The following is a 13213-nucleotide window of genomic DNA, read 5'->3' on the forward strand; positions in this document are numbered from 1 at the left end:
CTGCATACATTCCAACATAATAAAGATGCTGAGCAGTTCCAGTATTACCACAATTTTTTGCAGTGCTCTTTCGCAATGTTCTATTAATATTTTGGGGAGAATAGCTTTTGAGGTTTCACGTACTTTTCATAGAAAACTATACTTTCTGGTGTGCCTGGGTGTCTTAGTCGGTTAAGCATTTGCCTTTGGTTCAGGTCACAGTCCTGCAATCCTGGGATAGAGCCCCATGTCAGACTCCCTACTCAGCGGGGAATCTGCTTCTCCCTCATCGGCTGCCCCTCCCCCTGCTCATGTGCTCTCTCTCTCTCTCTGTGTGTGTCTATCATAAATAAATAAATAAATAAATAAATAAATAAATAAATAAATAAATAAATCTTTTAAAAAATAAAAATAAAAAAAGAAAAGAAAACTATAGTTTCCAAGCACTGCAACTACAGTGCCTAATAGGCTACTATCAAGGTAGGGTTGATAGTCATTTGCATATGGGTGGCTATGAGGTGAGCAGATTCCAAAGGAATCAAGTTCATAAACTTCAAGGTAGGCTAGTACATTTGTAAAAGGTCATAACCCTAGAATTGAACCACTTGTGTTAAAAAATCCCAACACCAGTATTTCTTAATAATGTGACTCCACACCAGTTACTTAACCTCTCTGAAGTCTTAGTTTCCTGAACTGAGAAGGACTGATAGCAAATACCTACCATAGCTGGTCACAAGTTTGAATGGGGTACTTTGCTTAGATCCCAGTTAGGCACATAGTAATTGCTCAGTGTGTTAGATGATATTTGTGTTAGATCTGCTTGGGCAAGGAGGTTGGGATAGAAGGATGCAGATGTCACAGGAGTGGCTCAACAGGTTTGAGAAAAACCAAGAAGCAGGGGAGGAGAATTCTCTGCAGGGTTGTAAAGCAAAAAATGGATATGATCTGACATTCCAGAGAAGAGTATTGCTAGCTTCACATAGCTACCCCTCTGCTCTTGGGAAGAACTCGACTGGCACGGGACAACAGGCACATTACAAACCTGCCTTGTTGCTATTAAATCTCTGGGAGCAGGAGCACATCATTTTGTACCCTGAGATAGCAGCTCGGGGTAAAAAAAAGGGGGTCCCTGCTGAGGTCCATATTAATGCTGCAGCAGGAATCGTTCTGAAGGGATCCCTCAATAAAACTGAAAACAGATGGGGCCATAGCCAGAGCTCATTTTGCAGAGATGACAGGATTGGTAGAGTTTTAGGATTGCCAACAGGTTCTGAGTGAAACGCTGAAGTCTATTGAAACCTGATTAACAGCTACTCCGGGGGCTGAAATAAGCCACCTGAGTGACTGGTGGAGAAAAATCCCTTCCTACATCAGCCTAGTGCTCTATATCATATGGGGCCTAGGACAAGTTGAAAAATGAGTTAACAACTTTGAGCCTGCTTTAAAACTCTTATCGAAGCATTTTTGGAGCACCTTACATGGGGAATTTGCACAGCACTTTGTAGGTAATTCTACTGGTATGGTTTTATTCAATTTAATGAGTTTTTATTAGATACCTAGGAGACCTGAGTTCAAGACCTGGCTCTGTCACCAATCAGTGGTGCTGCCTTGAAAGTCCCTTTGCCTGTTTGGCCTCAGTTTCCTCAACTAGAATGTGAAAGGATTGCATTAGATGACGTTGAGGCTCCTTTGAGCTTTGAAATTTGAAAATGGAAAAAAAAAAAAAAAGAAAATTGAAAATGAATTGACTTGGTAAATACTGTGCCTGGCACTTTACTAGGTATCGAGGACATCTCAGAGGACACCTTCAATCCCTGGAAATCTCTCTCTCTCTCTCTCTCTCTCTCTCTCTCTCTCTCTCTCTCTCTATATATATATATATATATATATGAAACATCTAAACAGAATAATGGAAATTGTATTATTTCAATCATTTTTTCTGGCAAGCTAATGTGTTTACTGACAAATTAATGTGTCTAAAATATTAGGTACAACTATTTAACATCTTTTGGAGATAATGTTTTGTTTTTGTTTTCCTCTTTAAACATTTGTTTTATTTGAGTACATTTGACACACTGGAGATAATATTAAAGTCTAAATCAAAGCTTTTCATAAATGTGAGACCTAGGAAAAATGACTCTGTGAGATCTCTAAAATGGCATTGTAAGATTTATGAAAGAATGATAAGACATGACCCCTACTCTCAAGAGCTGTTTTCTGGCTCACTAGAGAGACAAAATATATACACCTGGGACAGAGAGCAACAGAAGGCATGACTTCACTTAATGTCAGATGAAGATCTAGGCAATGAGGACAATCGCCATTCACTGCTTAGGAAAGCCAGCCTGGACTAGTGCAATTTGTGGCCACTTTGGAGAAGGAGGGGCTTGACCTGGGTCCTGTGGAAGAAGTGGTGTTTTTAAATATGCTTTTAACTGTTAACTTCTGACTATGAAAATAATGCAAGGGTTTCAAAAGTCTTTATGTTCTAAATAATGGAAAATCTAGCTTCAGTTTGCTTGAATAGTTAGAATTTATTTACTCATGTAATTGAAAAGTCTAGAGATAGGTTGTGTTTTGATCCAGAGAGTCAATGTGTCATGAGGGATGAGATTGCTTTTTTCGCAGCTCTGCCCTTCCAAGGTATTCACCTTAAGGCAGGCTCATCTTGTGGTTACAGATGGCTATCAAAGCTCCTAAGACAAGTGCTTCCTCATTCACAGCAAGTCACAGAGCGTCCTCTTTTGTCTCAGTATTCCAAGCAAAAGCCCAGATACTCTCTCTGATTGGAATGGCGTAGGTCATGTGCCCATCCTGAAAAAATCCATGTGGTCACCAGGACCCAACAAGCTGACTGGATCAGTCTCCGTTAAAAGCTTCACCCTGGTCATAGTAGTAGTGGTTGGGAACATGGAGCCATCGTCCCTGAACCAGATGGATCCCCAAAAGGAAAACCAGGCACAGCTGGGATGGAGGCAAGGATGCTGCAATCATAAGTGTCCTTTATAATTTGTTAATGGTAGAATTTTAGGAAGTATGGAAAATTGAAAGGTCTCCTATGATCCCAACACTCATGAGTATTGAGCATTAACATTGTATCAGATCTCCTTCCAGTCTTTTTCTGAAAGTTAACACCATACTAAATATTTTACATGTACCATGTCATTAACTCTTATCATAGCAATCCAATAGGTAGTTTATTATTGTCTCCATTTTGTAGATGACAAAACAGGCTCAAAGAATTTATATAATTTGTTCAAGATTACACAGCTAGTACTTGGGCTTGCATTTTTCTTTTTTATCTATTTGTTCATGAGAGATACAGAGAGAGGAGCAGAGACATAGGCAGAGGGAGAAATAGGCTCCCCATGGAGAGCCTAATGTGGGACTCGATCCCAGGACCCCAGGATCACGACCTGAGCCAAAGTCAGACACACAACCACTGAGCCTCCCAGGTGCCCTTGAGCTTGTATTTGAAATCAGGTTTATCTCTCTCTGGAACTCAAGCTTTTAATCACTATGCCATCTTTTTTTCATATAGAATTGATATCATAGCATTCATCTAGTTCTCATTATGGTTTTCTTCACTTACTGTTATATCATGAGCTATTTACAGTCCTTCAACGATCATTTTTAACTAGTGACTTAGATCACGTTTCCTAGGACAAGGACTCTGAGATGGAGTTTATGTGTAGGCAGTTCACTGGAAAACAAGACCTTTGAGGAAGTGAGAGAAGGAGGACTGGCAGAGGGATACATTAAACTGTGAAGAGGCCTCAGCCAATGCTGTGAGAGCTCTGCAGCTGGAATAGTCCTTCAGAGTTGTCCCATCTTGAGGCAAGGGGACCATTCACCCATGAGCCATTAGGGGACTTGACATTGGGCACGGTGGCTCTCCTGGGCTCAGGACAATTACTGGCGGGGGCTCAGCAGCTAGGAGAAAGGGAGGATCTAGACAGGGGCACCCCAGCATTTACCACAGCCAGGCAGTTTGGAGAGGAGAAAATATTCCTAGGAAGACAGGGGACTCATTTGAGTTCTATTTCTCCTCACAATACAGCTACCAGAAATATTTTTTCCAACCAACATTTCAAACATTTCCTTTCCTCAAAAACTTAGGCTGTGTTTGGTATCAAAAAGAGGGCAGTGTGTTAGAGTAGGAAGCACACTAGGCCTAGAAACAAGAGATCTGAGTACGAATCCTGGCCACATCATTTAACTGGCAGTGTGAGCTTGAACAAATATCTCACTCTTTCTAATCTTCAATTTCATCAACTGGAGCAGAGTTCCTCAGCCTCAGCACTGCTGACCTTGGGAACAGCCTCTTTGCTGGTAGGGTAGACTATCCTGTGCACTGCAGGACTGCATTGCTGGTCTCTACTCATTAGAGGCCAGTCGCATTCCCCAGCATACTCCCAGTTGTAACCATCAAAAATGACCCCAATGTTGGCAAATGTCTCCTGGGGGGTGAAAAGTCCTCTGGTTGAGAAACACTATCCAGTATGTGTTATCTCCCTGTTGAGCTATTGGGAGAGTTAAATAAGATAACCATGAGTATTCAAATCCCAAACCACTGGATACACATACCCATGTGCCTCTCCAACCCCTTCCCTTGTCCTTGTCACTGCTGCAATATCAGGATTGGCAGGAGTTGGTTTGAGCCCTGATCAGTCGTGTGGGGGCTATTAATACTCACTTGCTCACATCTTGGTCTTGGACTGTTCTGTGGAGGTTTGGCAGGGTGACAGGAGGATTAGGGAGGCCATGGGTCCTGAAGTCAGATGGACCTGGTGGGCCCTTTTAGATCTGTTGTTTGCTAGCTGTGAAGATGCTGACAATGCCACTTTGTACATCTCAGTTTCCTCACAATGTGTTGTGAGAATTGTCTGGCATATGCTGTGTGAAGCATCTGGTATATTGTAGGCTCTTCACTCTTCTTGTCTTTCCTAGTACTATCAACTCTTTGAGGGAAAAGGATATATTTCCTACCTTTATGGAAGCATTCTGGTGCCCAAAATGGTAACTCAATACATTTGGCTCAGTGAAGAGGAAACCAAGAACAAGAGATGAAGCTGCTCCTTCAGGTGTCTCAGGCCAAGGACATCTTCCTACACACAGAAAGTCATATAGTAAGTCATGGGGAGGCAGACAGCCTGAGCTCCTGTCCTGGTCTCAACACTTCCTCTCTCTTTGATCTCAGTAAAGTTCATTCCTCTGGGACTCTGTTTCCCTCAGTTATAAAATTGGAATAGTAATAGTATGTTGAGGGCACCTAGGTGGCTCAGTTGGTTAAGTATCTGCCTTCAACTCAGGTCATGATCCCAGGGTCCTGGAATTGAGCTCCCAGCTCAGCAGAGGGTCTGCTTCTTCCTCTCCCTCTGCCCCTTCCCCCTGCGCATACTGTCTCTCAAATAAACATGTAAAATCTTTTTTTTAAATAGTATGTTGTATTAGTTTCCTAGGGCTACTGTCACAAAGCACCACAAACTGAGTGACTTAAACAATAGATATATGTTGTCTCACAGTTTTGGGGACTGAAAGTTTGAGATCAAGGTATAGGCAGGGTTGGTTTCTTCTGAGGGCTGTGAAGGAAAGGGCTTGCCTTTCTCCTGGCTTCTGCTGGTTTGCTGGTAATCTTTGACATTCCTAGGCTTGTAGATATATCATCCTGATCTCTGACTTCATCTTCACATGGCGTTCTCTTATGTGCATGTCTTTGTCCAAATTTCTCTTTTTATAAGGACATTGATCCTTTTGGATTAGAGGCATATACTACTTGAGTATGACCTCACCTTAATGCTACTAATTACATCTGCAATGAACCCTATTTCCAAGTAAGGTCACATTTTGAGGTAGTGGTTAGGACTTCAACAAAAGAATTTTGGGGAGAACACAAATCAATCCATAATGCCACCCTATAAAGTTAGACTGAGTATTCAGTGTAAAATGCTACCAATAAAATACTCAAAGGCATCTGGCCCATTGAAAATACTCAATACCTAAACTATTTTTATTATTACTGTTATTCATCAAACTTATAATGGGTGCCTTCTATGTACTAGGCAGTGTTCTGGGTGATAGAGACACTAAAGTGAATGAGATGTAGTCCCAGACCTGAAGGATACCCAGTCTAGTGGAGTCATGGACATCAGTAAGGAATTACAATCCTGAAGGTCTTACGGCTAGATCAGTTTCCTAGCTTGCTAAGGCATTTGTACATCTAATGGTATCTGGGGTCAAAATAAATATCTTGGATGCCATCAGAGAATGAAGAAAGTTCATTGTTCAGAGGAAAGAAATTTTCCTTTTTTCTAGCTTCTTTATATCTTTGGGGGAAAAAATTTCCAAGTGTCATGGTCAAACACTACTCTGATTTCTTGTGCAAAGTTTAAGGTGACCTTTACCCTTCCTAATATATCATTTTGATGAAGCCAAAATTTTCCGAGATTCTCAAGACTGGCAGAAAAATAACTTCAGAAACTGGTCCCAAATTGGTAACTGAAGATAAGTTGGAGGGCAGTTCCTTCCTCAAGTGTTGCCGTATATCTTACTTCATTGCATGTTGATAGTGTATTAAAATTGAAATAAAAATAAAATATTATCTGTGCCATTAAACCTGACCAATTCTCACTTCACTAATCTTGAAACCCTGATTCTTGCTAAAAGACAGACCATCTTAACCCACTCTTGGCATAGATGTACAGCGAAGGAGAGTTCTAAGAGGTGGAACCTCCATCTTTTTGAAAAAAATATCCTGTCATCATTTAATATTTATGGAGCACGCACACTGTGTGAAGCACTGTATCACACGGTGTCCTTTGCTGCCAGAGAAGACATTGGTGATAGGGAAGATGTTAAATAGAAGGGGGGACTTCATGAGGACAGAGTTTTGGAGGGTCCGGTGAGGCAGGACCTGGGTAATTGATGCCAGCCTCACACCCATCAGGGTAAGACCTGGGAAGCACAGACCCCAACCACAGACTTCCTGCCTGTGATGACCATTTGGTGTGGCATCCCCAGGACAAGAGCTGCTCAATGGACAGGGTTTAAAGGTGAGGAAGGATTCTGATGGGGCAAGAGTAACAGGATCCAAGAGTAAAGCTGGATGGTACAGAGCAGACTGCTACCCCTGGATTGTGTAGGTTGTGCCATGGGGGCTAGTGTTCTCATCACCAACCTGGCCCCTTTGGGTTACCTCTCATTCCTGCTGAGAGGAAGGGGGAGCTATTCCAAATTCCTGAAAAGCGACTCATGGGCAGGTGATGCCCAAGGGTAGAGGATTAAGCTGTGACCTGGAGACAGAAGCCCACACATATTTCAGTCTTTACCATTCATTCATATCATAACTTTTGGAAGTCATGTAATTTCTCTGAGCCTTAGTTTCCTCCTTTGTAAAATGGGGACAGTAAAGTCTGCCCTGCCTGCCTCACAGGGTTGAACAGAAAGTCAGTATTTATTTATTATTTATTTATATTTGGTGGGGAGAGGCAGAGGGAGAGAGACAGAATCTTAAGTGGGCTCCATGCCTGGTGCAGAGCCCAACTTGGGGCTCCATCTCACAACCCTGAGATCATAACCTGAACTGAAATCAAGAGTTGGATGCTTAACTGACTGAGCCACCCAGGTGCTCTGAAAGTCAGTATTTAAAATTGGATGAGGAGAAGACCTTTTTGCCACCTCCAAGGCAGGTAGCATCTTTATCTAACTGTTGTCTCATCATGACACCTGTCCCTGGAGAAGGATGGAAGGAACATGGTTCTGATCTCTCTTCTTCAGAGTCTCTTCAGGCATTGCTGTGGATGTGCTATCCTCTCCATAATCATGTCCTTCAGCCTTTCCTGCTTACCTGACCCCAGCTCACACCTTGAATTGGATAGTGACTCCACATTCGCTCACTATGCATCCTAATGGGCAGGATACTCCCATTTTACAAGATAACCATGCACTGTTCATCCATTAGTCTGGTAGTTTGTGCTAAACACCCAGCTCGAGTGTCCCACCATCCTGAACCACGGTCTCGTTCCTGGGCTGTGGACCAGCAGGTTACCTGGTCTCATCTCTGCAGCTGCCTGCATGAGGATGAGAGAAAGCAGCTCCACCCATACTGGCTGGACATGTCAGATTTGAGCATACATGTTCTTATCCTTTTCCCCTTCTCCTTCTCTTCTTCCTCCTCCTACCTTTCATCTTCCTAAATTTAGCTAGTGGATACAGGCTGTTGTACTGGTCAGGAGCTTTAGTTCTGGGGACAAATTCACCTGCTCTCTATCTAACTTTGAGCAAGTTCCTTAAGCCTGTCTTAATCTCTTCATCTGTAAAATGAGGATAATACTAATACCTACCTTACATGATTGAGAATTAAATGAGTTAATACATGAGATAAATGGCACATTATGAATGTTCAGAAAGATTATTAACTCTTATTTGTATTATTAGTCATCAAAGTAGGAACTACAGGGGGAGAAGCAGTGTTGGGTGACAAAGGATGAAAGTACAGGGTGGTGCAGGACACACAGGAGGCAGCTAGAAATGATGATGAGAACTCAATTGAGATGGAGGAAGGAGCACCTGTATGAGGAAGACTAAAAATATGACGGTCTGATCTACCTTCCCTTAAATTTGATTGAGACCTATTTAGAAGAAAGAAGAATTAACAGGGAAGGGAAGGTCAGGGAAGTTGCTTTATTCTGGCATACTTGGGTAGAAATACAAATGAAAATATTTATACTTACATCAAAAGCTAAATCATAGCTGGATCAGAATATAAATTTTAAACATTTTTTAGTGGAAATTTTTCTAACATATTACATACTTGCCTGCCTCTTGACATTTAGTATGTTTATTCACTTTTTCTTTCAACATGTACTTATTGAATATTTTTTTAAGATTTTATTTATTTATTCATGAGAGACAGAGAGAGAGAGAGAGAGAGATTGAGAGAGAGAGAGAGAGAGAGAGAAAGGCAGAGACACAAGCAGAGGGAGAAACAGGCTCCATGCAGGAAGCCTGACATGGGACTCCATTCCAGGTCTCCAGGATCATGCCCTGGGCTGAAGGCGGTGCTAAACCACTGAGCCACCCGGGCTGCCCTATTTATTGAATTCTTAATATTAGCTCAATATTAGCTCTTCATAAGACATAGTTATAAAGTAGACAAAGCCTTCAAGAAGCTTATTTCTAATTTTCAGTATCATAAACTTGGGACAGGAAACCTGCTTACATTTAAACTTTTGGGTACTTATTAGACTATCTCTACAAATTAAAATAAAATTCTAGTCAGATTCCTTACTGAAAGAGGATATACTTTAAACATTTTTGTTGTAGATTGACAACAAAAAGGGGAGACTTTCATTTTTAAATTATATATAGAAAAATATATGGAAAACTGCAGATAATAACCATGTACTCACCACACAGACTGAACAAATCTGAATGGTTAGACATATTTTCTTGAGTTTTCTTAAGTAAAAGGAAGTTGATACAACTGAAACTTCCTATATTAATCTCCATGCAAAACTATATATTTTTCCAAATAGAATTTTAAATTATTCAATATTGTTCTTCATATGACAAGGATTTAGCAACTTTAATAACCCATTAAACTTCCCCCATTTTATTTATTTATTATTATGTAGATTTTATTTCACTTTTTTTTTTTAGATTTTATTTATTCATGAGAGACACAGAGATAGAGGCAGAGACATAGGCAGAGGGAGAAGCAGGCGCCCCACAAGAAGCCCAATGTGGGAGTCCATCCCAGACCCTGGGACCACACCCTGAGCAGAAGGCAGATGCTCAACTGCTGAGCCACCCAAGCATCCCTTATTTCACTTTCATATAATATTTTAGACTTCTGCAAAGTGAATTTAGTTAAATTTCCATTTGGCCTGCTTATCATTGTTTCACCATTCCTCTTGCAATTGATTCACTTTTCAGTAGGTATGTAGAAGGTGAACTTCCTTAGAATTTTATTCATAAAATGTCTTTACTTCATACTCATTTCTGAATGATGATTTAGCTGGGTATAACATTCTAGATCATTTTTTTTCTCCCTTCAGCACTTTGAAGTTGTTCTTCTGCTGTGTTGCTATAGAGACATCCATTGTCAGACTAGCTGTCATTGTTTGGAAGGTAATCAAACTTCTCTCTGGTAAATTTTAGAGTTAAAAAACAAACAAAAATAAATAAATAAAAAGCAAACAAACCCGTTTGGTTCCGTAGTTTCTTTATGATGAGTCTAGATGTGTTTAGAGTGCACCTTTGATCTGAGTGTGCAAGTCACAAGCTATCAAGTCCTATTTCATTGTTTACAAACCTTGTAACACACTTGTCCTAGCTGCTGTGAGGATCAATTAGCTAGTGAGCCTGTAGTGCGCTATAAGCTCTGTAACAAGCTTTCTAACAAGGTGTCAGTGGCAGCGGATTTGGAATTTAAGGTTATTTGGGAGAAACAGTGGTCAATATTTGAGGAAGGTAATTCAGAGAGGACAACCAGGTATTTCTTACTGATGAACAACTTACCAATTAAAGATTAGATTTATCGATTAGATTTGGGGGCATATAACACACACTACTCACTGAGAGTCTGATCTACTATGGCGATGCTCTGTTTTCCCAGCCACACTCTTCTCTCCCCTTCCATTTAACCCAGCCCTGCAACCTCCACCTCAGCTCTGCCTAGTTCTCCTAAGAAACTGAGCATTGATAGAGAAAATATGGCAATAATCTTAGAAGGAAGAAAAAATACATTAATGAACTGCCAAAATGTGTGAGCATATTCAAAAGATTAAAAACTGAGGATGGGAACAAAATGCATACTCCCCTCATCCCTTTCCTGCAAACCCTTGAACAATGTTTATAAATCAGGCTTTCACCCAACACAGCCATAGCCCACTACCTAAAGGAACATATCAAATTACATGAAAGATCAGTGAATATAAAATACTATACTGACTATTATAGGATCATTTTAAATCTTCTTCATCACCTAAAACATTGAAGAAAAAATATGTTTAAATAAAGTAAAGTAATTAATGAGAGTTTTTGGATTATACTGCTGAAGTCAGGAGATATTTTTTTATCCTCAATACTTGACACTTGCTAGAAATTCCATCCAATTACCCAAGACATTTAGGGAATGAACATTCATCCTAAATTTTTTATGGACAGTCAGCTTTAGGAGGGAAGGAAAAAAATGAAACAAAATGTGAAAGTATTTGTAAAGTTGTGCTGACCAAAAAGGAAAAAAAGAAAGAAAGAAAGAAAACATAAGATGACTTTTTCTTTTTTCCATTCCTGCTTGACTTTCTTGTCTCATCCTTTCTAAGTTGTCACACCAGGTTGAGTCAGACACAAGTTGTCTGATCTAAGGCTACAGAAGAGACTTAAATAGATGTGACCCTCACAGCCTGATGTGCCAAATCCAGGAAATGTGACAGGCTGAAAGATGTAGGTTTTTATATTTATTTTTGAAAAGCAGTGAGAGGGAAAACATTTCAGGGAGGAGTAGGTATACTTTTAGGAAATGAAAAGTCCAATTTGGTTAGGCCACAGAACCAAAGATGACAAGAGCCTGATGAGAAAGTCCTCAGAAATAGAAGTGCTTGGATGTCAGCTAAGCCACCTGGCTGCAGCTGCTTTCTGCTCACATAAATATTTAAGCAAGGGAACTGGTCTGCTCTGCCTTCTGGGGATGGCCCTCTTTCCTCCCTGTCTGCCCTTATTGGTGTGGGATGGGGAATGCAAGACGGCAAGCAGTCTAGCCGTGATGAGTCCCAGCACTGTGAGGTTAGGTGCCCCAGAGCTGCCCTCCAGTAGGCTCCATTATCATCGTTCCCCTCTTTCTTCTCCCTTTCATGATTCTCCCCCTCCCCTTCCACCTGCTTCTCTGTTCTCTACCTTCCCTCTGTCCCTGGGAACTCATCTCTTACTCATTTTTTTCTTTCCCTTTATCTGGGTTGGCACTGTTTTTTTCCTTGTCTCTGACAGTTTCACAGATTTCATGAAAGGGATATCAAGGTTGACCAAGGCAAGCAAGCCTCCTCTTCTCAGAGCTTAAGGTCCAATGGGCGCTACAGCCAGTGGCTTCACCCAACCCCCATGTTAGAACTGAAACTCTGTGAGGACAGGAATCTAGTCTCTGTTTATTACCATGTCCCTGCCTCCAAGCAAAGTTCCTTACATATAGCAGGCCATCAACACAAATTTATAGAATGAAGGAAGAAGGAGAGTTTATCTGGTCCTTTCCTAAACCATGCTGGACTCATTCTCAAGCCTTTCCTACAAACCACTGGCCAATTATTTATTCTCCTTTGGGTCTCAGTTCAAGGCTACCTCCTCCAGGAAGCTTTCCCTGACTGCAAATACTCCCATAGCATTCTGCACACTTCTCCATTACATGTTTCCACACTATATTATGTTGCTGCCTGTTGTCATGGCAGACCTCCCACACATACACTCTCCAATACACACACACACACACACACACACACACTGAGACTCCTTTGGGCAGAGACTGAGTGGTCAATAGACGTTTATTGAATAATTGGAGTCTCATGATATTTGAATAATATTTGATATCTTACATCCCCAGCCCTTCCCACTTTCTACCTACTCAGATCACACTCATGCTTTTGACCCAGATTATGAAGATTTCTCTGACACAATACCATTTTCATCTATCTACTCAGTAAAGACAAAAAGAATGAGAATTTTAGAAGCCTATTTTTGGTGAAGATGCTGATGGGAACAAATATTGGATGGCGATTTGGCAGAGGATATCAGCAGCCCTAAAATGTACATAACTTTTAACTCAGGAACTCCACTTTTAAAAATTTATTCTATGGAAACAATTTTAAATGTCCCCAAAGATTTTTCCAATAATGGAAAAATTCACCACAGTTGAAGTTTATGATGTTAAGAAATTGGAAATTCACAATAAGCAATTTGTTGAGTGAATATGGATAAAAACTTATAACAAAACTTTTACATTTTTTTTAATAATTATTGACCTGACAAGGTGTTGGTATTGTTGAATGAATCAGCCTGTATAATACGGTCCCTTTTAAATTTAAAAATTATAAAATTTTATTTACATAGAAAAGATTTGGAAAGCTATATAACTGAGAAGTGGATTTCTCAGGATGATGGGATGATATGTGATTTTTATACTCTTCCAAATTTTTTAATTGACATATAAATAACATACAACATTGTGTTTATTTCAGGTATGCAA

Source organism: Canis lupus, chromosome 5, assembly GCF_003254725.2.
Source record: "Canis lupus dingo isolate Sandy chromosome 5, ASM325472v2, whole genome shotgun sequence".
NCBI classification, from domain to species: domain Eukaryota; kingdom Metazoa; phylum Chordata; class Mammalia; order Carnivora; family Canidae; genus Canis; species Canis lupus.